The sequence below is a fragment of the Mytilus californianus genome, unplaced genomic scaffold, assembly GCF_021869535.1.
Source record: "Mytilus californianus isolate M0D057914Y unplaced genomic scaffold, xbMytCali1.0.p SCAF_1, whole genome shotgun sequence".
In the NCBI taxonomy this organism is placed as follows: domain Eukaryota; kingdom Metazoa; phylum Mollusca; class Bivalvia; order Mytilida; family Mytilidae; genus Mytilus; species Mytilus californianus.
In genome coordinates, this window is record NW_026262581.1 from 85,612,101 (window position 1) to 85,637,219 (window position 25,119).

General features: G+C 32.0%; 1 protein-coding gene across 5 annotated transcripts in view; it reads right to left on the minus strand.

Annotated features, from left to right (window-relative positions):
- Positions 1 to 25,119, minus strand: part of LOC127725503 (zinc finger E-box-binding homeobox 1-like) — a 256,029-nt gene that overhangs the window by 127,327 nt on the left and 103,583 nt on the right. For 4 of the 5 annotated variants that reach the window (XM_052232560.1, XM_052232546.1, XM_052232529.1 and 1 more), the window contains exon 1: positions 423 to 529. The exons of the other annotated variant lie outside the window; for it this stretch is intronic. The gene's annotated coding sequence lies outside the window, so the exon portion shown is untranslated. Of the gene's footprint in view, positions 1 to 422; positions 530 to 25,119 lie in introns of those variants that run through there. 5 annotated transcript variants of the gene reach the window in all.

Consider the following 25,119-nt stretch of genomic DNA (forward strand, 5'->3'; position numbering starts at 1 on the left):
ATATAAGAACTCGTGCTCATTAACTTAACCCTGTTGCTAGATGTTTAGAAAAAATACAGAATATGAAAAATTATTTTGAAACATCAATTGCGAAAAAGAAAAATACAAAAATACAAGAGCCTGTTCAATATAATAAAATTGATATTTTAATCAAATGCAACCCTTTGCATGAATTGTTAATGTTAGCACTGTTCTTCAAATTTCAAAATAATAAATAAAGAATTTTTACAATTACCAATCTAATTATTGTAAAATCAAGAATTATTGCGAGGTTTTTATATATGTAAATAATGCGACTCGACTGGTTGAGTATCGCAATAATAAGAACTCGCATTTGTGTCCATTCTTCAAAAATTGCAATAATAAATGCGAGCAATAGTTTATGAATTTACAGTAATCATGATACAAATAAAAAAACTTACACCAAATGTTTATATCCAACACGCTAAGACTTATTTCATTTAATAGTGTACCTTTTATTTCAATATCGACCAGTATTACCTGTGTAACGTTATAAATTTGAATGACAGGATGAAGACAAACCCACTTTGCACTATTATATTTTTTATTGTGTCTTACGGTAAAATGATTTTGTAGGTTATGTCGTTGTCGAGAAAAGACTTTATACGAAACGATATTGTCGACAAGTTAATCAGCATTCTACATAACAGTACATGAACGTATTCCGTGCACATGATGTACAGTGTATACAAAATGTATTGTAAAATAAAGGATGTTTGGGAAAATTGTGTTTGTTTCCATTTGAAGAGGAAAAACAATCGATTTGAATTTACGTTTTAACATCATTCCAATAGAATAAGACTTTTCAATGTACACTAACATTATTAAAGACACAAACATATTGATTATTAAATTCGATAAATTTCAACTATAAATGCGATGATAAGTGCGATCATTAAACCCATCATCATGACAGTGGTTACAAAGCTGCTTGTCAATTTAAACTTTATTTTGAATTAGGATTAAACAATCTGATTATGTAGTAGCCCCTTTTGTTGTCTATACAACATTGTCATTTATTCATGACAATGTCATTCGATGTGTTTAAGCATCACCGCTATTAAACACTTTGTACATTGGATACCAATGACAGTTTGTCCCGCCTTCTTAAATTGATTGACAACCGTATTTTAACGTCATACATGGACTCAAAATAAATCTATTAAACTAGAAATAATTTTCAGTAGAAAATCCAAATAAACTACTTTTTCCATTCCATTTCAAAACAAGCAATGCATTTTTCAAGACATTTAGTCTAACATTTTATTTTTTTTAAATGCATCCTCTTCCAAAAAGGGAAACAAAATCGTTGCATAAGAATGAAAATTTCAGCATTATATATTTAGTACCGATGTTTCAAATACTAATCAACTGTGAAAGATATTCTGGAGTCGTAAATTTTACGGGATCCATAGATTTCATTTAAATATAAAAACAGATCATAATAAAAATCATTAATAGATACTACCAGACTAAGAGAATATTCATTGTTAAGGTAAAACTGAGACAGAATTTATTCCTAATAATTATAGAATGCTAATTAAAATTGTAATGTATTCGTGCATTATGTCTCACAGGTTTGATCAGTCAGAACATTTATGAAAATTATATGTAACGTATGAGCACCGATGAGCAGAGATGCGTACCCAAAGTTAGCTAAATATCTAAATTGTAAACGGTCGTGAATGAAAAAATACTTGCGTGGTTTCAATTCACAAGGATTTTAAATCCTTGCATCTCACATAAAACGTAATCAATATTTTACAATAATCATAACAAAATATTAATTACTATCATAATATTAATTATTTTTTTACCTTTTTATATTTTATTAGTTCAACCTTATAGCATCTAAATATTTGTACTATGGTACGGTTTTTAAAATTGTATTCATTGTGTTGGTCAGCTATCCTACACATCGTGATTCATTCACATTATACATCACCCTGTTCACACGCACACTATCGGTTTGCGTTCACAAAAATTCCGGATAAAATGCCAATGAATCCGGAGTCAAAACACTTGAGGTAGGTAGTTTGACATCCGAATTAAACTATTAGATTAATAAATGTGATGACGCAAATGCGTATTCTTATCCAGAGTATCAGTCCGTATGCTTTCTATTTACTATTTCTGACGCAAAAATACCACGTTTATGCATAAATATTGATTTCACTCGCGAATGCGAATTTTCGCTTTTCTTATCTAAATTCAGGACACGACAATAAGAGCTTGCCATGTGACTTTCAAGCACGGTCATCATTGCTTACGGTATTCTGACCTCTAGCTGTTTCTCTTTTGTTTTCTTTTTTGGGTCACTGTCCTTTTATAAACTTTGACATTTTCGAAATGCCAAGGATTTTCTACCCAAGGAATAGATTACTTAACTTCGTACTTTATTTGGCCTTTTTAACTATTTTTATTCGAGCGTCACTGATGATTCTTTGTAGACTTGGTATTTTTTTTTTATATCTACATGTCTTTTTATATAAATTGGTTCTTTTGAGAGTATGTTCAGTTATTCATAAAACTTCTGAAAATAAGATATTCTTCAAAACCAAAATATTTGGATTGATTGAAGTAAAATTAGGAAATCCTAAAAATTTGAAATGTTTTATGAGGCCAAAATAAGTCTCTATTGAAGAGGTCCAAATGAAGCTGGTGTGTAACTCCCAAGAAAAATATACAAAACCTTATAAGTTGCATGCCACAGGGTTTCACTTCACATGTACAACATCTACCAGACAACTTCAATAACGAGTTGAGAATATGAAGGCATCCATGCAGGAAACAAAATATAAAAATGTGATAGATAAAATAAATGCATCCAGATTATAAAGCAAACTGAGCGCTTAAATTTATATTGCGATTGGTTTGTGCAATTTGCATTATACATCCGGTTTGTAGAAACTGGGATTTGCAATAGGATTATAAAAAAATTATGTACAATCCCAAGTAATAAATGAAATAGTCGAGCTTTAAAATGTATATTCAAATAGAAGCTGTATATACACTTTTCTATTCACACCTATCCAACATTGCTTTCAAATGACTTGTGCAAGAATGTACACACTATTACATATTGTTAATAAAGGTAGTTTAACTTCATCATTATCTCCTTCTATTCACAGTCAATTATTTCAATTCAAAAGCAAACAAAAATTCAGCAACAATCTTTTGGTGACCAGTCAGCGGTATTAGGTTCACGTATTGCTTTTATTTTTTTAAAGAAAGCAACTTGTTTTCACTTGCAAGCTAAATATCTAAAATTTTGCATCGCTATTCAAATTTAATTAGTTTGAATCCGAAAGACATTACATTATAAACCTTCTTTATCATGGTGAATTGGTAATAATTATGTACTTTCGAATTTATTTGGATAAAGAAAGTCTGTGGTGTAATTTACAACTCACAAAAATATGTTTGACTTGCATTATTTATGTGCTTGTCCCAAATCAGGAGATTGTAATTTAGTGGTTGTCGTTCGTTGCTGTGTATCATACACTGACGGAATTTAGAAACGCAACACATATTTTTGTGGGTTTTTTTTTTACAAAATAGTGACTGATCATCATAGAACTACTATTCATGCTTACCATACTTCTTTATATTTAGAAAAAAATAACACCTGACTTACCTGAGATTATTGAAAATACCGGATTATTGAAGTCGCACAAATTTCTTTGGGCAAAATCTGAAATCCATAATTGATTGTTTTAAGGTTTTTTTTCGTGAAACAATTCTTTCAATACATTCCCACACTTGAATCATTAAAAAAATGTTGCATCTCTATATTGCCGAAACTGAGCAATGAAAATCTTAATCAAACCATAAGAATATTGCAGACTGCAATACGTGAACGTGCTGTTTCCAAACAATTTCACATCAGAAACTCGCCTTACTGTCCTTAAAACAATGGTACAAGCAGACGAGATTTGTTGATGACCAGATCAACATGTAGTGACAACGCAACGTCAATAAAATTAGATTATGCTACGTCATTTGCGAGACATGTTTACGGCCACAACGGCAACTGCTAATCTTGTCGCCGAATGCCATGACAGACAGATTCATGCCAAAAATGTTTCCCATATACTGAAATGCCAAAGAATTGTCTGCATAAAAACATTTAAAGCCCAAAAGTTTAATCCGTTTTATTGCCAAAACACACTGTAATGCATGGGACAGAGGAAAAATCAGAAGGTACAAAAAAGAACTCAAAACATGCCCAACAGACTTGGTTGACCTTTCTGACAATCATTTTGGCGTTGGTTACAGGCAGTCATTGCCTTCGACGGTGACATATCTGTTGATAAGGGGAAAACCACGGTTTCAGTGCATACCACATGATTTGAACAGTTTTAGGTTTTTGTATTTACAAGTCATATTATGTCTCCGAGCAAAAACTAAAATTTTTAGATGTGTATAATATGTTTATAAAAGAAATACGAAGGGTTATGAATGAGAACAAAACAGTATCTCAAAATGTATTTTTCATTTATTTAAAAAGATTGATATAATAGAAAAAAACGTTCATATTTTATTATATTCTGAGTATTGTCCTTGATACTCAGAAAGTATTTCACAGGGATACTTTATTGGAGCTTGGACAGTGAAGTAAAATTGTAAGAAGCATTCTGAAGAATAAAGAATATTTATTTGTTGTTAAAAAAAAAATGATTTGAACATTAAAAATGACGTCATCGGTTCAACTTTCGAAATGCAAACACTTTTTAGACAATAAAGAAATGAATGAAATTCATGTTTATATCTTCTTTTTTTTTAAATTGCATATTTAAAAATGATAATAAAAAAGAATAATCTAGTGTTGCGTTGTTAAAGTCCGTCGGTATATTTGTTACTCGTTTGTTGTTTTGTGCATAAATCAGGCTTTTGTTTTCTCGTTTGGAATGCGTAACATTTTGTTATGTCTGGACCTTTTGTGACTTGCTTATTGCGGTACGGGTTTTGCTTATTGATGAAGGCCGTACGATGATCTATAGTTGCTATAACATCTACGTTTTTTTATCGGATATTTTTACGTTGAATGCAAACAATATGAACCTATGAAGTTTTATATTATAGGACTAGGGGTGGAGTGTTTTTTTTTTATAAAACAATAAAATATACATAATTGAGTTTGAATCAAGTTGAAATGACAGCAAATTACTACATAGATAATATTTTTATTCAAATGATACATACATTGTACCTCGAACCCTTAAATCGTCATTTCTCAATTGAGAATGAATTTGTTCAACATTTGCAATTCATATAAAATCACAAAACCTGCAGATTTTTTGTATTTCTTTATGTGGAAAGACCACAAAAAGGGGGTGTATACAACTGCCCAAACTTAATCTACAATTCATGTTCATTACACTTTTAATACTGAAACAATCAGAGATATCAATAGTATACAGTCCGCCAAAAGTTAAGCACCACCTATATATATTTATATATTTACCGAACATACCAAAGATTATTTGTAGAGAATTTTAATGATATTGGGTGATTAATTGTTGAAGAAAAATAAAATCTCAGTGAAACTTAAATTCCGTTTCTGATTTGTGTAATTTGCTCTATTTCTATGAACGCAAAATTTAAATGCATAGAACCTGCATAAGTGACCAAACTTAAGTTTATGGTTTGTTTATGGTATATGTTAGCAAAATTGCTACATGAATGCTATCTCTTTCTCGAGGAATATCTGATTTTTTTTAATGAAATTTTTTTCGATGCAATAAAAATAGGTGGTGCTTAACTTTTGGCGGACTATATATTTTTTTTTTTTTTCAAATATCGAATACTGGTTCCCAACTAAATGTCTAAATATATCTGGAATATTTCCCCTCATGTTGACAGCTATCTGAGATTCATATAGTAGCCTGGGATCCTGGCCCACTGCTCAACAGGGTTGGTCAGTACGCCAGGTTAAGTTTGATTGATTGATGTTGGGTTTTATCTTCCGGCTATCTTGATGGATATTGCGGACTACAATAACCTATTCTTGCAGTGTTCGATCTGCTGTTCTTTTCCCTTTCATCTTGCTCCGACCTGGTGGTTGAGGTTGGTACGGAGTGTCTGGCCGTTCTTGTAAGGCAAAGGCAGTTTGAATGGCCTATGGATCTGGCATGGATATTGGTGAGGTATGTGATGGTGTACGAAGTAGGTCGGGGCCATCGATGTCAAAACACAGGTTAAGTTCACAGGACCTTACTTTAATATAGGCGTGACAATCCATCACTTTTATCCAATCAACTGCCCTTTATGATAACGATTGGCGTGCGATTGTAGTCGAAACAATGTTATTTATATGATGACATTGTAATAGTTTTTGGACACAGTTACATCAACATCAAAAGGTAATGTACTTTATTGTGGAAGCTGTGGACTACTGATGTGCCTCGTTCACACGTACATTTAATTCGAATTTAATTCGAATCTAATGCGAATCGAATTCGCTAATCGCGTTCATACAGTCTTCATTTTTAAATTCTAATCGAATTCGAATAACTAATTCGCATTATCCAATTCGCATTGATAATGCGTTTTCGTTAATGCGAATTAGTTAATTCGCTCTAATTCGAATTAAACTGTGGTGTGGACACTTTCTAAATTGTAATTCGAATTAAATTATAATTAATTAATTGATAATGCGAATTAAAAGTTAACGTCGTTCGGACAGTAAAGCGAATTTGACGCGCATTGCAATTCGTATTAAAATTTACGTGCGGACGTAAAACGTCTCGAATGCGAATTAAACTAATTCGAATTAGTTAATACGAATCGAATTCGAATTACGTGTGAACGCAGCATTGATTTCGACAAGTTGCTTTGTAACCACTGTCATGATGATGGGTGTATTCACAAAGCATCCATAAAGTTACCGCACCCGTAAACGCGTTGTCGAATTGTTGCGAAATTGAAAATTTCGTATTTACAAAAGCAGCGGAGATTTCGCATCCGTAAACGTTGCGGAATATAGCAGATAATATTGGAAAAAAGTTTACGGGGCATCATGACTATCCTTAAACGTTGCGGAATCTGGTACCTGTATAAAATTAAATCTATTTGCTTATAAGAAATATATTTGATGGATTATGAATAACTGCAATATGGACATAAAGATACTAGTATGCAACTTGACAGAATTATCATATAATAAATAAAGTGTTTTTCTAAAGTTATCTGACTATGATAAAACTTTACTAAGGCACCGACCATCCATCCTTTGGGTATTGGGGTATGCTTTTTTATATTTAGATAGATTGTTTGATTCCAAATTTCTAGAAAAAAAATATTTAATTAGGTAGGGAAGTGAAGAAAAACCCAGTTTGTTTCTACTTAAAATTAAGGGTTTATTCCCGATTGTCCCACTTTTTAAAATTTTAGAGTTCTGATTGTCCCACATGAAAAGTTCTGATTGTCCCACATTATTTTATGAATAAAATGTTCTTAAATAAACAAGGTAACTGTTGTTTGTTTTGCTAAAAAAACAAGAAATAATTATTGCACATTTAATATTAATTTTATAAAAATATTAAAAAAAATGTTTTTTAAATAATTAGATTAATGCACATTTGATTAAAAAAATATAATATTTCTGATTTATGAAATATATCTACAATGTTACGTTATTCATAAAACAATGTCAATACCGTAATTTTAATTCCTTTTTCTCTGTAAAGTTTTTAAATAAATTTAGAAATAATGCATGCAGTTTCAAAAAAAAAGGTATAAACTCATTTACATTCTACACTCTACATGAACTTGTTTACTAGGGAAGTCGGAGGACATTAATACAACATTCTCTGCACTATTGAAGACTGCTTACACCCAACGTCAGATTCACCTGAACCCAACAACTGTCTTTATTGTTACGAAGCTGATGTCTATAATTTTGCCAGATCAGCCTTTCCAAGAATCACTATTAAAGGTTGTTTTTCCAATATTCCCATTGCTTTTGCAGTCAACAGGACTCTTCACCAACTATAAAGTAGAAACAGACTTCCATCAAAAATGAGAAGATGTGGTATGATTGCCAATGAGACAACTCTCCCAAAGAGACCAAATGACACAGAAATTAACAACTATAGGTCACCATACGGCCTTCAACAATTAGCAAAGCTCATACTGCATAGCTATAAAAGACCCCAAAATGGCAAATGTAAAACAATTCAAACGTGAAAACTAATGGCATAATTTATGTACAAAATAATGAACGAAAAATAAATATGTTACACAGCAACAAACGGCAACCACTGAATACCAGGCTCCTGACTTGGGACAGGAACATACAGAATTTTGCGGGGTTAAACTTATTTGAAGGCACCAACCCTCACAATAACCTGGAACAGTGTTGAAACAGTACAACATAAGAATAAACTATAAAAATCAGTTGAAAAAGGCTTTTCTCATCAGATGGGTACAAACAGAAATACATCTAACAAAAACACAGAGTGGACGTGGACGGCTACTTATGCATCACCACAACGAAGACACTGAGTACTGTAACAGGTCTGAGAGTATTCGCAGTTACTGACAGCTAGTTCAAAGCCAATAAAAACTAATTAAAAAAAATATGCATCTAAGACTAAAATTTTATGACTTCATATTATATTCCGTGTTTGATGATACTATAATTGTACCTACTATGTGCAAAATGAAATATGTAAATATTATTATTTGTTCATGTTTTTTTCATATTTTATAAGTTACATTGTTTAGTGACCTTTAATTAACTGCAACACACTATAAAAACAAATTAATCACTATCAAAACAATTCCCAATTGTCCCACATTTAAACTTCCCAATTGTCCCACAAACATATTCCCGATTGTCCCACAAAATTTCATTACTTTTTTACCTGTAATTTCAAAAAGTGGGACAATCGGGAAGACACCAAATTAAGGGGGAAAATAAATTGAGTTTCAACAAAAATTCATGTACTTGTTTTATTGTAAAATATAGCTTCTGTTTGATTGAAGTCTGCAAAATTGTTTGTCCAAAGAAAAAGGACCCCTGCCCCTCCTCCTTCTACAAAATATAAATGGTCGATGCCTAAGCATAGTAACCAAAACATTAACATAAGTATGCAAATTTAATGTGATTACTGCATGATTATGTAATGATGTCAAAATCTATTAAATTGTGTTGCTGATGTGAAAAACACGTGAAATTTGGAATAATGCATCAACAATGTCTTCAATAGCAATGTATGGCCGTAATAATTTTTCGATTTTTATGGAATTATGTCAAATCATTTAATTATATAATAACACTGGACACTTTTAATTTGCAAAACACTCATTTGCAAATCCGCCGCCGCCTCTCCTTAGACCTACAGTGTCGTGTATATAACCAAAATATGCGGAATTACATGGGATTCAATAAATTCATTGCTTTTCTGCTGTTATTATTATATATATTTTGTAATTTGATTTAGAAAAACATGGGATTTTCAATATCCCATGGGATAGGGCAAATCCCATGGGATAGGGCAAATCCCATGGGATTGACCATTATCCCATGGGATTTTGGTTAAATTCCATAGGATTTTTTGGGGTCCCATGGGATAATTGTAGTCCCATGGGATATTTGTTGTCCCATGGGACAAAAAAAATCCCATGGGACTATAATTATCCCATGGGAATTTTAATATCCCATGGGACAAAATAAAATCCTATGGGATTCAAATTATAAATATACAGTAAATAAATGTGTATGTTACAATGAATTCTGTTTGGTAGTAAATTATTTTAAGATGAATCTTTTTAGTTGAATATCTTTTTTTCCTTGGAAATGTTAATGCAATTATATTGTTCTATAACTGTTCAAAACTAAACTTTTAAACAACAAAGCAGATAATGTTAGTATCAATATATGTTTATTTATGAATTCTAGAATACTTTTTTGAAACACAATTTTTTTCCCATTTGAAATCAATGAAAACTCTATTAATAGGCTTAACATACTAGTAGCTTTTTACATAAATCTTTTTTTTTCAGGATATCCCTCCACCCAAAAAATTAATAGTTTCTTATCATCCAGCATTGAGTGATTGTAATGTATAGTCCACTTTTTGGCCATTCAGCACAGAACATTGTCATTATTGTGGTTTTAATATCTTTAGATATTTAATAGAACTTCAATTCATTGACTGAGTGATGAAAATAATAACTGATCTGACTTTTGTCTTTGAATTTATTTTGGTCTTGTTTCTGTGTTTTCTCCTTTTAGTCTAAGTGATGATTTTCAATCCTTCTGAAAAAGAACCAATAAAATCCGAAGTTATGGATAATAAAAAATTGTTTGCATACATGTAGCAATAACATATGATTTTCAATAAAAATAGCTATGCGGTATGGATTTTACTAATTGTTGAAGGTTGTCCAGTGTCATCAGTTGCTAACCTCCTACATCCTTTGGTCTCTGATGGAGAGTTGTCAAATTAGCAATATACCACATCTTCCTATTCTAATATTATATAACAATCAATTTATGTATTCTTCTTTATAACATTTGGGTATTTTCCCCAGTTATATATATATGTATAGATCAATGTTAAAACTTTAGGCAATTACAATAAAATTCCATTTTTCACAAGAATTTGCAATATATTATACAGAAAGCCAACAATAGAAACAGCACTGCTTTAAGTTAAGCTTCTGAAGTTCTGAAAGAGTTCCACTTGTGTTTTATTTCAATTAGAAAATACATTGAACTCTTTGGACATGTTGGAAATTATAACATGTATAACATTGATACAAAAAATTATATTGTTTTTTTTTCTTATTTTTGTGTTGTTCGGTTGCTGTCTCATTTTTATATATGGTTATACATATATCTTAAATCTTCTTTTTTTTAATACTTAATCATTAATAGTAAAAATGGGATATTTTTTATTTTGATAATCTAAAAACATTATTATTCTATCAAATAACTTATTTCCAAGTTCATAAAACACCAATGTGTCAGATATTAATTTTAAGCCATGTATAAACATGATCAACAAGCAGTTGACAGGATGTCATGCAAAAATCTCACTAATATTAAACTTTCACAAAAACTCCATACTCAGTGAGTACTATTAAAGTTCTTAGTACAGGACAAATTCCTAGTACAGGACACCATGCCTGGCAAACACTAGCATCTGTCAATGTCTTGTCAATCATGTAATCAGGCTCAAAATCTTAGTTTGGCACTGAATTTAAAAATTCCCCGCATAATGAACATGTGTATGAAATTCAACTTCATGGTAAGCTATGTACCTTAACCTAAAACTTTAACCTAAGATTGTACTATAATTTGAATTAATTTCACATTATGACATTTCTATGTTCAGTGATCCATAAAATCAGGGTAAAAACAGTAAATGTGGTGTATAATGTATAAACAAGAGTGCACAAGCTGAAATGTTGCGCCTTCTTTAATAATCATTGATATCATGTTGATAGTCCTAAATATAAAGCTTTACTACAACTATCACATAAACTCAACATGATCCAAGAAAATGAATTCAAGGTCATATAAACCTGACAAGAAATATATGTACACCTTACAATCATTCAATATACTAAATACAGTTGACCTATTGCTTATAGTTTCTAAGAAGCAGACTTAACCAAGAAAACTAAACATTGACCAATGAACCATGGAAATGAGGTGAAGGTCAGATGAACCATGCCAGGCAGACATGTACAGCTTACAATCCTTCCATACAACACATTTAGTTGACCTATTGCTTATAGATTAAGAAAAACAGACCAAAACACAAAAACTTAACACTGAGCAATGAACCGTGAAAATGAGGTCAAGGTCAAATAAAACATGTGAGACTGACATGTACATCATAAAATGTTTCCATACTCCAAATATAGTTGACCTATTGCATTTGGTATTAGAAAAAAAGACCAAAACTCAAAAATTTAACTTTGACTACTGAACCATGAAAATGAGGTCAAGGTCAGATGACACCTGTCAGCTAGACATGTACACCTTACAATCATTCCATACACCAAATATAGTAGACCTATTGCATACAGTATAAGAAAAACAGACCAAAACACAAAAACTTAACTATAACCACTGAACCATGAAAATGAGATCAAGGTCAGATGACACCTGCCAGTTGGTCATGTACATCTTACAGTCCTTCCATACACCGAATATACTAGACCTATTGCTTATAGTATCTGAGATATGGACCTGACCACCAAAACTTAACCTTAAATATAAAAAAGAAGATGTGGTATGATTGTCAATGAGACAACAACTCTCCACAAGAGACCAAATGACACAGAAATTAACAATTATAGGTCACCGTACGGCCTTCAACAATGAGCAAAGCCCATACAGCACAGTCAGCTATAAAAGGCCCCGAAATGACAATGTAAAACAATTCAAACGAAAATCTAACGGCCTAATTTATGTACAACAAATGAACGAAAAACAAATATGTAACACATAAACAAACGACAACCACTGAATTACAGGCTCCTGACTTGGGACAGGCACATACATACAGAATGTGGCGGGGTTAAACATGTTAGCGGGATCCCAACCCTCCCCCTAACCTGGGACAGTGGTGTAACAGTACAGCATAAGAATGAACTATAAAAATCAGTTGAAAGAGGCTTAACTCATCAGATGGATAAAAATACAAATACTACAAATACAAGTAGACGTGGCCGGGTACTTGTACATCCAAACAACAAAAAGATACTAAGTACAGATCTGAGAGTACTCGCAGTTACTGACAGCTAGTACAAAGCCACTAACAACTAATAAAAAAAATCATGCATCTAAGACTAAGTTCTTGTTCACTAATCCATGAAATGAGGTCTAGGTCAAGTGAAAACTCTCTGATGAGCATACCAAATATAGTTATCCTATTACTCATAATATGAGAGAAATTAACATTACAAAAAATCTGAACTTTTTTTTCAAGTAATCTCTGAACCATGAAAATGAGGTCAAGGACAATGGACATGTTTCAGACAGAATTCGTATCATGAGGCATCTATATATAAAGTATGAAGCATCCAGGTCTTCCACCTTCTAAAATATAAAGCTTTTAGGAAGCTAGCTAACGCCACCGCCGTAGCCGCCACCGGATCACTATCCCTATGTTGAGCTTTCTGCGACAAAAGTTGCAGGCTCGAAAAAAATACATGAACATTTTAAAGTACTAAATTTTGAGTATATAGATATAAGAAGATGTGGTATGAGTGCCAATGAGACAATTCTCCATCCAAGTCAAAATTTATAAAAGTAAACCATTATAGGTCACGGTACGGTCTTCAACACGGAGCCTTGGCTCACACCGAACAGTAAGCTATAAAGGGCCCCAAAAATTACTAGTGTAAAACCAATCAAACGGGAAAACCAACAGTCTAATCTATATAAAAAACGAGAAAAGAGAAACACTTATGAACCACATCAACAAACGACAACTACTGAACATCAGATTCCTGACTTAGGACAGGTGCAAACAAATGCAGCGGGTTTAAACGTTTTAATGGTACCAAACCTTCACCCTTTTTCTGAAACAATAGTGTAACATCACAACATAGAAAGACACACTATAAAATATCAACTGAAATAGCTTAACTCAATCGAAGGACATATTAACACAATTGAACATACACTGAACAAATAAATTTGACCTATGACACAATGTAAATACAAAATAAATAAACTAAGGGAAGAATAATAAAAGTAACATGTTATATCGGTAAGAAATGTTAAACAATTAAAGAAAAACAATATGCTCGAACAAAAATACCATCCATTTGCAATAACTTTAAACACAGGTAAATGAAAATAATATTGTTGTTAGGTATACGTGTACAGTACCAATAGAGAAAGGAAATATTTTTACAAAATAAATAATTTTGAATACAAAATAAATAAACTAAGGGAAGAATAATAAAAGTAACATGTTATATCGGTAAGAAATGTTAAACAATTAAAGAAAAACAATATGCTCGAACAAAAATATCATCCATTTGCAATAACTTTAAACACAGGTAAATGAAAATAATATTGTTGTTAGGTATACGTGTACAGTACCAATAGAGAAAGGAAATATTTTTACAAAATAAATAATTTTGAATACAAAATAAATAAACTAAGGGAAGAATAATAAAAGTAACATGTTATATCGGTAAGAAATGTTAAACAATTAAAGAAAAACAATATGCTCGAACAAAAATATCATCCATTTGCAATAACTTTAAACACAGGTAAATGAAAATAATTTTGTTGTTAGGTATACGTGTACAGTACCAATAGAGAAAGGAAATATTTATACAAAATAAATAATTTTGATGTTCATAGTACGAAGTGAAAATTTATAGTTATACCAAACACTTATCAAAGCTGGTATATAGACCAGAAATAACCCTGAATAACATTAAATAACAAAAAACCAATACAATTAGTATCAACAGGTCAAATAAACAAGAAAGTACGATTTGAGAGTACTCGCAGTTACTGACAGCTAGTTAAAAGCCAAAACAATTAATAATAAAAAAGCATGCATCAGAGACTATATACATGTAAAACCACAAGTTACTAACTGAAGTTCATGGTGAACTGTAACCAAAAACTTTAAGTGAATACAATTTAGAGAAAGACAGATGGATGCACAAACACTATCAAAACAGAGCATAAAACTTACCGAAGAATATGTTTTACATTTATCCTTCAGAAGCAGGAAAATTGAAGTGTTTCTTTTCTTTCTCTGCCCTCCATGATATAAACTTCAAATTCATTCATTCAAAATATGAAAATCTGCAAAAGTAGGACCTTGTACCGCAGCTTATCCACATTTTGACTTTTGAACTGCATTGTTCTTTTCATCTTGCTGGTAACCTAAACATAAAAAAAAATGATAAACACATAATTCTGGATTAACTTCGTGTATTTATTTTTGTTGGTAAACAATTTTTTCCAACTTTAAACTAAATCTGCCTCTGCTTTAAAAAACAACTGAAAACCATTATTAACTGCATGTATTTATCTTAATTGAAAACAATTTCTTGAGTTTTTCTCATTTGTATCACCCTGTTATTATATATAAATTTTATTTTTGTCCCTTTTTAAAAATAGGAATGGTTTAAATTCCTCAATAATCATGATAATTCTAGTCAGTCAAAATAAAATGTATGAATAAATTATTTAACCTATATACTATCAACATCAATATATTTCATTTTTGATAAAAACTAGGCTCTGTGTTGAAGACCGTACCTTGACCTATAATGGTTTACTTTTATAAATTGTGACTTGGATGGAGAGTACGTTGTCTCATTGGCACTCATACCACATCTTCCTATATCTACAAACAGATTCTATGGGCGAGCAGACATTATACCCTGGAGGTGGTTTTAAAAAAAGCATACGACTTAGATGTACCATAAGCATGGAAAAACAATTCAGCAGTCAGTTTCACAAAAAAACTTACAAATAATACTGATAGTAATTAAATCATGTACAATACAGTATACTTACGATTACTTGTAAGTTTTTTTTTTTTGTAAAACCGACTCAAGTATACTTTATAATCAATATTAGTCGTAATTATTAAGTATTATTCATCTTTTGGATAATTTGTTGGTTAATTTTATGAATATACAGTGGCGGATCCAGAACTTTTCATAAGGGAGGGCCAGTTCCAGTCATGCTTCAGTGATTCTTATATAATCAACCAAATTTTTCCCAAGATTGATTGATTTTTGGTGTTTTTAACGCCACTTTTAAGCAACGCTTTTGGGCTTTTTCGTGGCGGCCAGTTTTTATTGGTGGAGGAAGCCGGAGTGCCCGGAGAAAACCACCGACCTTCGATAGGAAAACTGACAATCCTAGTCAATTAAGATTGGAATCGAGTGCACCCGCACGAGCGGGGTTCGAACTCACAACCTCAGTGTTGACTGGCTAGTGATTACAGTAGTAACTACTTAAACCACTCGGCCACCGAGGCCCCCTTTTTCCCAAGAAAGGGGGGCCCGTATGTGTATTAAATAAAACTTTACACTAGAAAAGTAATGCATAGTTACTCATTTGGGAAACCTTCAAATTCACAGCATGCCGGTGCCTGTGACTTTGTTCAAAGTGGTGGGTTTTCACCTAGTCCGAGATTACTCTGACGTCAAATTACGAGAGATTTTGCGACCTCGAGACTCAAATATGCAAATATTTATACTTTTTTCACCTCCTTTATAGGAGATCGATATTTAACATTTAGTAGCCAACCACGATTTTTCACCTCCTTTACAGGAGATCGGTATTAAGCATTTAGTGCCAACCACGATAACATTCGGAAGCTCTCGGATATTTACATTGCTTGCATCGTAAATGAGCGAGGTGTTAGATTATATATTCATATTGACCTAGGATCATATGCATACATCATTTCCCATAGTCCATTGTGCCTTACTTTTTTCTCGTGATCACATGACAATCTTTCAAAATGAAAGTCAAAATGCCAGAATCGGTGGGTCACTGTGAAAACTGTCTAAATATGAGAAAATAAAGGGTGGCAGGTAGGTGAAACTTACAAAAAAAAAGAGATAAATGAAAAATAAACAAATTGATACCCGATTTATATAATTCCAAGGCCGTCCGTTGGCACCACTTAAATATTTTAAAGGTGATTCCAAGAATATAAAGGTAATTTGATGAAGCCTTTTTATTTTTCAAGTCAGTCAAATCTTAGAACATACAATGTTTCCTACGTTTCATCCGGAAATGTGCCGCCAATACGTTATATTAAGGCTTCATACCCAGACAACACAAGTTAAAGGGGCATTTGCAACGAGATATACAAAAAAAAATTTTTTTCGTTCAATCTTTAATGAACGTAATATAGTGAAATACTAATTTGCTTTTAGCAGCCAATTTAGTTCAATTTTGTCAAAATAAGATAAATAACATCGCTGATGAATTATTCACTTGCAAGTGAATAATTTGACCTCTTTGAATCCGTATTCATTTGACCTTTAATTTAACCCCTTAGCTGGAGATGGGTTACGCGTGTATTCAGCTATTAAAAGGAAAAGAATGTCAACATTGAAAATGAAACAAGAATGAATCGTTTGGCTGAATGATTCAATTCACAAACAAATCATTCTAACACAGATAAAAACGATTATAAACATACTGTTTAGCCTACAATATGAAATCAAATAGACCTAGCACAATCCAATTGCACGTGGTCGCTATCAGTTTATGTTTATATTTATGTTTATATCGGGTCATATGACCGTCGGCAGTCTTCGGAGGTCATCTCGATGGTTAATTAGATGACGTCTAACATGACGGTACCCAAATTGCACCTATTTTGACAGTTTTTTTCACCTACGTTTATTTATGATCCAGACAAAAGTTTCCATTCTGTATTTATTTTGTAGACGTATCCTTTTTTCTATCATAGTTACACCAATTTAATTTTGAATCTTTATTGAATCATAGAAAAATGGGTTTGAAACGACCTCCAAACAATCCATGATTCTGTAATGAGGAGTACCCAAATTGCATCCATGCTTAAATTCACATCCTTAAAAATCGAATAAAAGATGATTTGTTTTATTTCTTCAAATATTTAGAACAATTTGACATTAGTCCATGCTTAGTATTCATTTTTTTAAGAAATGGTTGCTTGTAACATATTTTATTTTATCATTTTAAAAAGATGACTTTTTGTTTCCGTAGATTTTACTTTTTCCAGTGAATGCTTCATCTGTTGATATATACAGTAAACGTTTTGTGTATATTTAAATATATTTACATATGCTGAAAGACGTGTATATAATGTCAAATCATAAAAATACAAATTGTTTAGTCTCAAAGAAAACTTGTTAGATTTCCGCTGCTATTTTTGCTGAATAGGTGCAATTTGGGTACTCGGTGCAATTTGGGTACTGTGACGTTAGACAAAAATACACACGAAATGTTGACACATATTATCGAGTCCATGCATGTTTAATTGTTTATTTTAGACTTTTTGTAATTTGGATATACGTTTTAGTATGTTTTAAAGCAAATATGAAAATTTGAGTCAAATCGGTGAACATGAATTTGACGGCTAATTCCCCTTTAACTTAGCATGCAAAGACGACAAACTCTGAACGGTGAAAAACGAAATTCAAAACATTACACAAAAGCTACGGGAATTTCATCTAAATCCGGGTATGAACTCAGTTGTTCCTGTAAATTAAGCAGTTCAAAAATCGGAATTCATACTACCCATTTCCCTATTATCTCCCTTCTCTCTCCTTCCAAAAAAAAGATAAACGGAAAAAATTCTTTTCGAATTTTGATTTATTTTCTCCGAATTTACGTTGTCTTAACCACATATATAAAGGTGAAGCATGCAGATTTCGTACAGTGTAGTCTTTAAGATGTAAGCGTAGTGACCAAATTAGGTGAGCAAATCGCACATTTACATATACATTTTTTTTTTACTCCTCACCGCGATCGACTTTCGCTATGTTATTGAATCTGAGCTGCCTAAATACCAAGGATTCGAAATTCCTCCTGCTTCGTCTGCAAACAAAAAGGCCTATCCGTAGAGTCAAGAAAAATACAAAATACGGAAACAATAAAGATAGGCGAATTTCGTCTTGACTTGAATTTCCGAACACATGGTGCAAGTGTTGAAATTTTATACTGTCGGACAAAATTTAATTACAGGGGCAATATTAACTGTACGGCGATTTGGAGAGTTTTTAAACCGATAGACAAGCTTTGAAATACACACAACTGTACAACGAGATCAGTGACGGTTGTTTACTCATAAGGAGTAGCTTACATCTTCAGAAAATTAATGCATTTCGTACTTGATTCAACGTCATATGCGTCTTCTTTTTCATGCAACATTTGGTTAGCGAAGGTTAATGTAGAAAGGCGCTTCGGACTCGTCAAATTTATACAGTGTTACATGCACCAGGTACATATGAGGGTTACAAGGGCATTTAAATATATGGACACATGCTAAATAATTCCAGTAAAATTTTCGCTTAATTTCAAGTCAAGAATGGATTACAGTATGGTATGGTTTTCTAGTTTTATTCTATAAATGACCAATCCGGCTCAGTATGTTGGTCTAGTACAAAGCAGGGTTAATATTCATATTACATTAATATGTTATCGTCCTAAATATGCATTTGTTTTGGCACTGGACGTTAAACAGCCATCCATCATCGAGCAAATATAAAATAATTTCGTGATTAAAGATAAGGAGTGAAACTTTAACAAATATTTCATGTTTTGAGGTTGTTGGCAAACGGTAAATCATCAGCAATTAGGAAGTGGTTCCACTTCTAATGTGAAACTACATGTACACTTTATCATCATGAAGGTCAAGATCAAATATGTAATCATCGTTTCATCGGAATTCATGCAATACAAATTAAAATTTCTTATTCTTTGGAAAAAATAAAAATTTAAACTGTCAATTTACAAAATGTTGCTGCATGCTATAGATATAAAATCGCTTATAATGCCGAATTAACATAACTTATCTCCAGAAAAAAAGAGAAAAAAACCCTAAGACATAACTGGTGTGCAACGAAAATTTGGAAAGATGAGACAAGGTCAATGTATTTTATAACACATGGAACGGCTACTGATGAATTACCTCAGACTACCGCTGAAGTCGACGCTGGAGACAGTCTTGACTTTTCTTTAAGATAAAAGTAAGGAGATGTGGTATGATTGCCAATGAGACAACTATTTCAGCTATTTATTTCATCATTACCTTCAAGCTGGTACAGAAACAGCAATAAAAATCTTTATGTATTCCTATCCATTCCTGTCATTTCAGGAGCCTCGGTGACAGAGTGGTCTAAGCAGTTCATCTACAGTATCATTAGCCTGTCAACACTAAGTTTATGAGTTCGAACCCAGACTGGTGCGTTCGACTCCTAGATTTATTCTGCCGAAGTCTGTGGTTTTCTACAGGCACTCCGACTTTCTTCAACAATGAAAACGATAACCCCGTCACACAATCATTTGCCTATCCCGCGTCTAGAATCTTGTTAGGAGTTGTCTTATATCATATCTGAATGTATTTTGTTATACGGAAAATTTGATGTTGATGAAAGACACGGCGTTAAGTTTTATGTATACTTACGTTTTATAGACTCTGGCCCATTTAGAGCTTGTCATATTGTATAGATAACTGAATACTGTAGAAAACTGCATATTGGTCTCTACATGTCTGGAGGTTATTTTTATCGTTGGGTTGCTGTCTTATTGACGTATACCCCACATCTCAATTAATTCATATACCTGACCTAAAATTACCGTATTACAAATAGTTTATGACAAATTTGATTTGAGCGACACTAACATTTTTACAATAGACATGGCGGAGAAATTTGACAATGAAATGTACAGACGACTTTAAAACGAGGGTTATATATTTGTTTCTCTAATTCTCGTCAATTTATCCCTTTCTGCACCCATTGTATAAAAAAAAATACTCAACGTGTGGTTCGTTTGATCTCAGTTCTTCATTGGTTAAAATCCTATTATGACGTCGAATTTTCTTGCTTTCCTCTGAATTTCCTATTGTGACGGCATGAAAAAAGGCGACCATGCCTGATGACGTCACATAGAAAGAACACATCTTTTTGCAGATCATTCAAAAGAAGGAATAAGTTTGCCTGCATATTGTTTGAAAATCATGAGAAACAGATTCCACCACCAAATCTCGTGTAATACGATATTTATCCACTCGACAGTTAAATTTTAAATATTTAAAACGACTGTCTCGAGTGGATAAATATCGTTTCACACTCGATGCAGTGGTAGAATCTATATATATCATATTGTTTGATAAATTTATACCTTACTCTCGGCCAAGATAGTATTTTTTATCTTTAAAATCTTTAAATTTAAATTAATGATGTTTCAATATAAAAGAAAAACAAATGACGACGCTGAAAAATGAAGGAAAAGTTATTTCTTAAAATAAGGAAAAATGAATCAACAGTGTAAACTAAGACTCAAATATGAAATGTATTAACCATTTTAAGTAAAAGATGAATTTATTTATATTTAAGGAATGACTGTAATATTTTTTTTGTCTATGAAGAAATAACATCAAAAATGTGGTGCACACTGAATAACCCGCGTAGCGACTTATTTTAAAGTGTGCACCACATTTTTTATGTTATTTCGAATAGACAGAAAAAATATTACAGCCATTTCTTATATTTTAATTCTAAATTCCATTTTAAACTGGAGTAAACCATGAAAAAACGTTGATGACGTCACGGTCACATGACAAAATTATGTCTATGAGCTGATAAACAAAACAACGTCAGCCAATCAGAAGACGCGTTACATCCAAAATTAAATTATATAGAATTAGACGTCAAAAGTATTGCGGAAACGTTCCGTAAATTACGGTACCTTTACGGACGCTTTGTGAATACGGCGTAAACGTTGCGAATTAGATGTTGAATAAACCCGTAAACCATCTGTTAACTTTCCGCAACTGAAAATTTTACGGAACCTTCGCGAATAAGGTCCCTGCAGCTGGTTTGCAATTTTTTGAGGTGCGATGAATTTTCATTATTGTTTAACTGGACACTGATCAACTGAAAACAATCATTTAATGACTTTAATATTGATGATACAATTTAAAATGCAAACTTATCGTACATGCTTAAACAGTTGATTCCGGACATTTATCGTTCTGTACCGTTCGTCGATTTTTTTTCTGTGCGTTCGTTGTGGATTTTCGTGACAGTATATACCTTTCGTTGGTAAAAACATCGAGAATAACATAATATGCTGTTTCTATTGAAAAACCCATCTTTTAGTTTTTGGTATGCAAGCATTTAGAACTACTTAACTATTTGACATTTCTAAAATTTCATATGTGAAAATTAAAACACCTGAATTTTGTATTAGTTTACGTGAAACAGAACTAACAGAAGCAAGCTCAGCCAACTCCTCGGAAGCGCCTGATTGCAATCTTAAAGGTCAAGGTTACACGAGAGTCGGGATTATATGCGACACACCGTCTTGAGTTGATACACGTTCTTATCGTGCATATTTTAAGATTTTAGGTGAGAAAGCTATTAAATTGAAGTAGTAAATAAATAAACACAATGTATTTGTTTGGCGAATTTTCCATGAAAAGTTTAAACACTCGCTCAAAAAAGCTTTGAAAAGTTGTCACGCAGATATATAATTATTTCTACCATACTGATCTGCTTGAATAGTCAAAATGCAAAACAAACAGTACAAGAAGTTGCAACAAACGGTACTTAAAAACTATAAAGACAACGCAATTCAAATACCAGTCCTTGAAGTAAACGTCTGTTAATAAAATAAATCAACGTGTTTGAATGACTTGCAAACTTCGGTAAACAAATATTTTATGTAACTCAAACTTGCTCTTAAATGAATTTGGCAGTGCGTCATGAGAGTGTTTGTTGTTTAAAATACATAATGGGTATTCATGTAATCTAAATAATATGATGTAACCATGTTGTCATGAAGCAGTAAACTTTGATTTCATAAACATTGAGTAGTTATTGTTCGTCGGTGTCTTCAACCTATGCCAACATTTGAAAAATATATATTCAACCTATGCCTACAAACAAAAAATGGGTGTTGTTATAACAATTAATAATTAAAATTACAGGTAAAATACAGTCACTTTTTTAAAGCTTTAATAATTACTCCTTTAGAATAAAAAAAAAACAACAGTTAAATACTTGCAAAGTTATATTGTAGTAAAAATATGATATTTGAAAAAAATAGATAAAAATATTACAATAGAACACTCTTATATGGTAAAATACTTCCAAAATTGTGTTGTTCTTAATATAAAATTTAAAAAAACAAACAAAACACACAAAACAAACAAAAATAAATGAATAAATAAAAATTCATAAAAATTAAAAAGAATTGAAGTAAAAAAACTATTTTATTTGGGATTTTTTTAATATACAAGATTTGCTCACTTATGACTTGTTGCTGAGTATCCATGCTGAAAAGTGTATTAAATCTGATTCATGTTCTATATCTAAATTTAAATTTTATTTTGAAAGGATGCTTTATTATTTTTGGTTATCATATATAAAAAATGGGCTTTAACTAGTTTTCACGGAGCTCTTTAATTCAGTATGATTTCTATGTCTTAGAAACATAATTCCCCATTGAATCTTACAGTATTTTATAAAAGAATAGAAACCTATACACAGAGCATTACAATTTGCTAAGCACATATGAGTAGCGGCATAATTATATTAATGTAATGAAATGTAATAAGTTTATTGCAATCAAAAAGAAAATGCTATAGCATTAATAACATATATAATATAGTAAGCGACAAAATACATATGAAAACAGAAAGCAAAAAATATAATACAATGTATATAATATGTATAAACGGTAATATGTCGGACTGCTTCTGAAATTTTCCGATTTGGAAAGGCCAGATATTTCCTTTCTAGAAAATATCTTTCTATAATGTATGATATTCGTAGCGAATACTATATCCGTTTATCAGCCTATTCAAAGAGAGACGAAGGATAACAAAGGGACCTTCAAACTCGTAAGTCGAAATTAAACTGACAACGCCATGGCAAAAAACGAAAAAGACCAAAAGACAAACAACAGTATACAAAACACAACATAGAAAACTAAAGACTGATCAACGCAGAACCCACCATAAACCGGGGGTGATCTCAGGTGTCTTACAGTATTATCAGATATATTTAGATATATGTATATATATATATATATATATATATATATATATATAATATATATATATATGTCTCTGGTATGATGCAATAGTGAATATTGTAAAATTGTATTTAATTCTGATGTCAGTATTTACGAAATATGTGTTTTTGTATATTAGAATATATGGAAATGCAGAATAAAGCACTATTGTAATATGTAGTAACACACATATATACAAAAACACAATTATTTCATAAAAACTGAACTGTGAAAAAATACACTTTTCAATGTGAAGCAGATTTTAAATAGTGCTATATTCATCATTTCCATGCATTTGACGTAATTCTACTTTTAGAAAAATATCATCAAATTTTGTCATCATATATCATATGATATTCACATGATACTGGTATATCCTGAACATGCATGAAACATTTGCCACTGGACCTTCAATCATCACATTTTTATTATGTTGATTCCTAATACAAAAGAGATCAGCAACACATAGAGTTTCCTTCAATTTTACTATAACAAGTAACAAAAATAGTTTTGGGTACACTTAAACGCCAATTGTAAATTGATTGGCCCCTAATTATACCCCACGCAACGAAGTGGCGGAGGGTATAATGTTTTTGACCCGTCTGTCTGTCCGTCCGTCCGTCCGTCAGTCCTGTTCTTGTCATCGCAACTCCTCTGAAACCACACAACAGAATTTCATGAAACTCTGTAGATAATAAGGACATACTATGTAGATGTGCATATCGACAGGAAATTATGATTCAATATTTTTTCTAGGAGTTATGCCCCTTTGAACTTATTGGCCTCAATGTACTACTGCAACAGTTTGTCATCGCAACTCCTCTGAAACCACACAACAGAATTTCGTGAAACTTTGTAGATAATAAGGACATACTATGTAGATGTGCATATCGACAGGAAATTATGATTCAATATTTTTTTCTAGGAGCTATGCCCCTTTGAACTTATTGGCCTCAATGTACTACTGCAACAGTTTGTCATCGCAACTTCTCTGAAACCACAAAACAGAATTTCATGAAACTTTGTAGATAATAAGGACATACTATGTAGATGTGCATATCGACAGGAAATTATGATTCAATTTTTTTTCTAGGAGTTATGCCCCTTTGAACTTATTGGCCTCAATATACTACTGCAACAGTTTGTCATCGCAACTCCTCTGAAACCACACAACAGAATTTCGTGAAACTTTGTAGATAATAAGGACATACCATGTAGATGTGCATGGGACAGGAAATTATGATTCGATTTTTTTTCTAGGAATCTAGGAGTTATGTCCTATGAACTTATTGGCCTCAATATACTACTGCAACAGTTTTTCATCGCAACTCCTCTGAAAC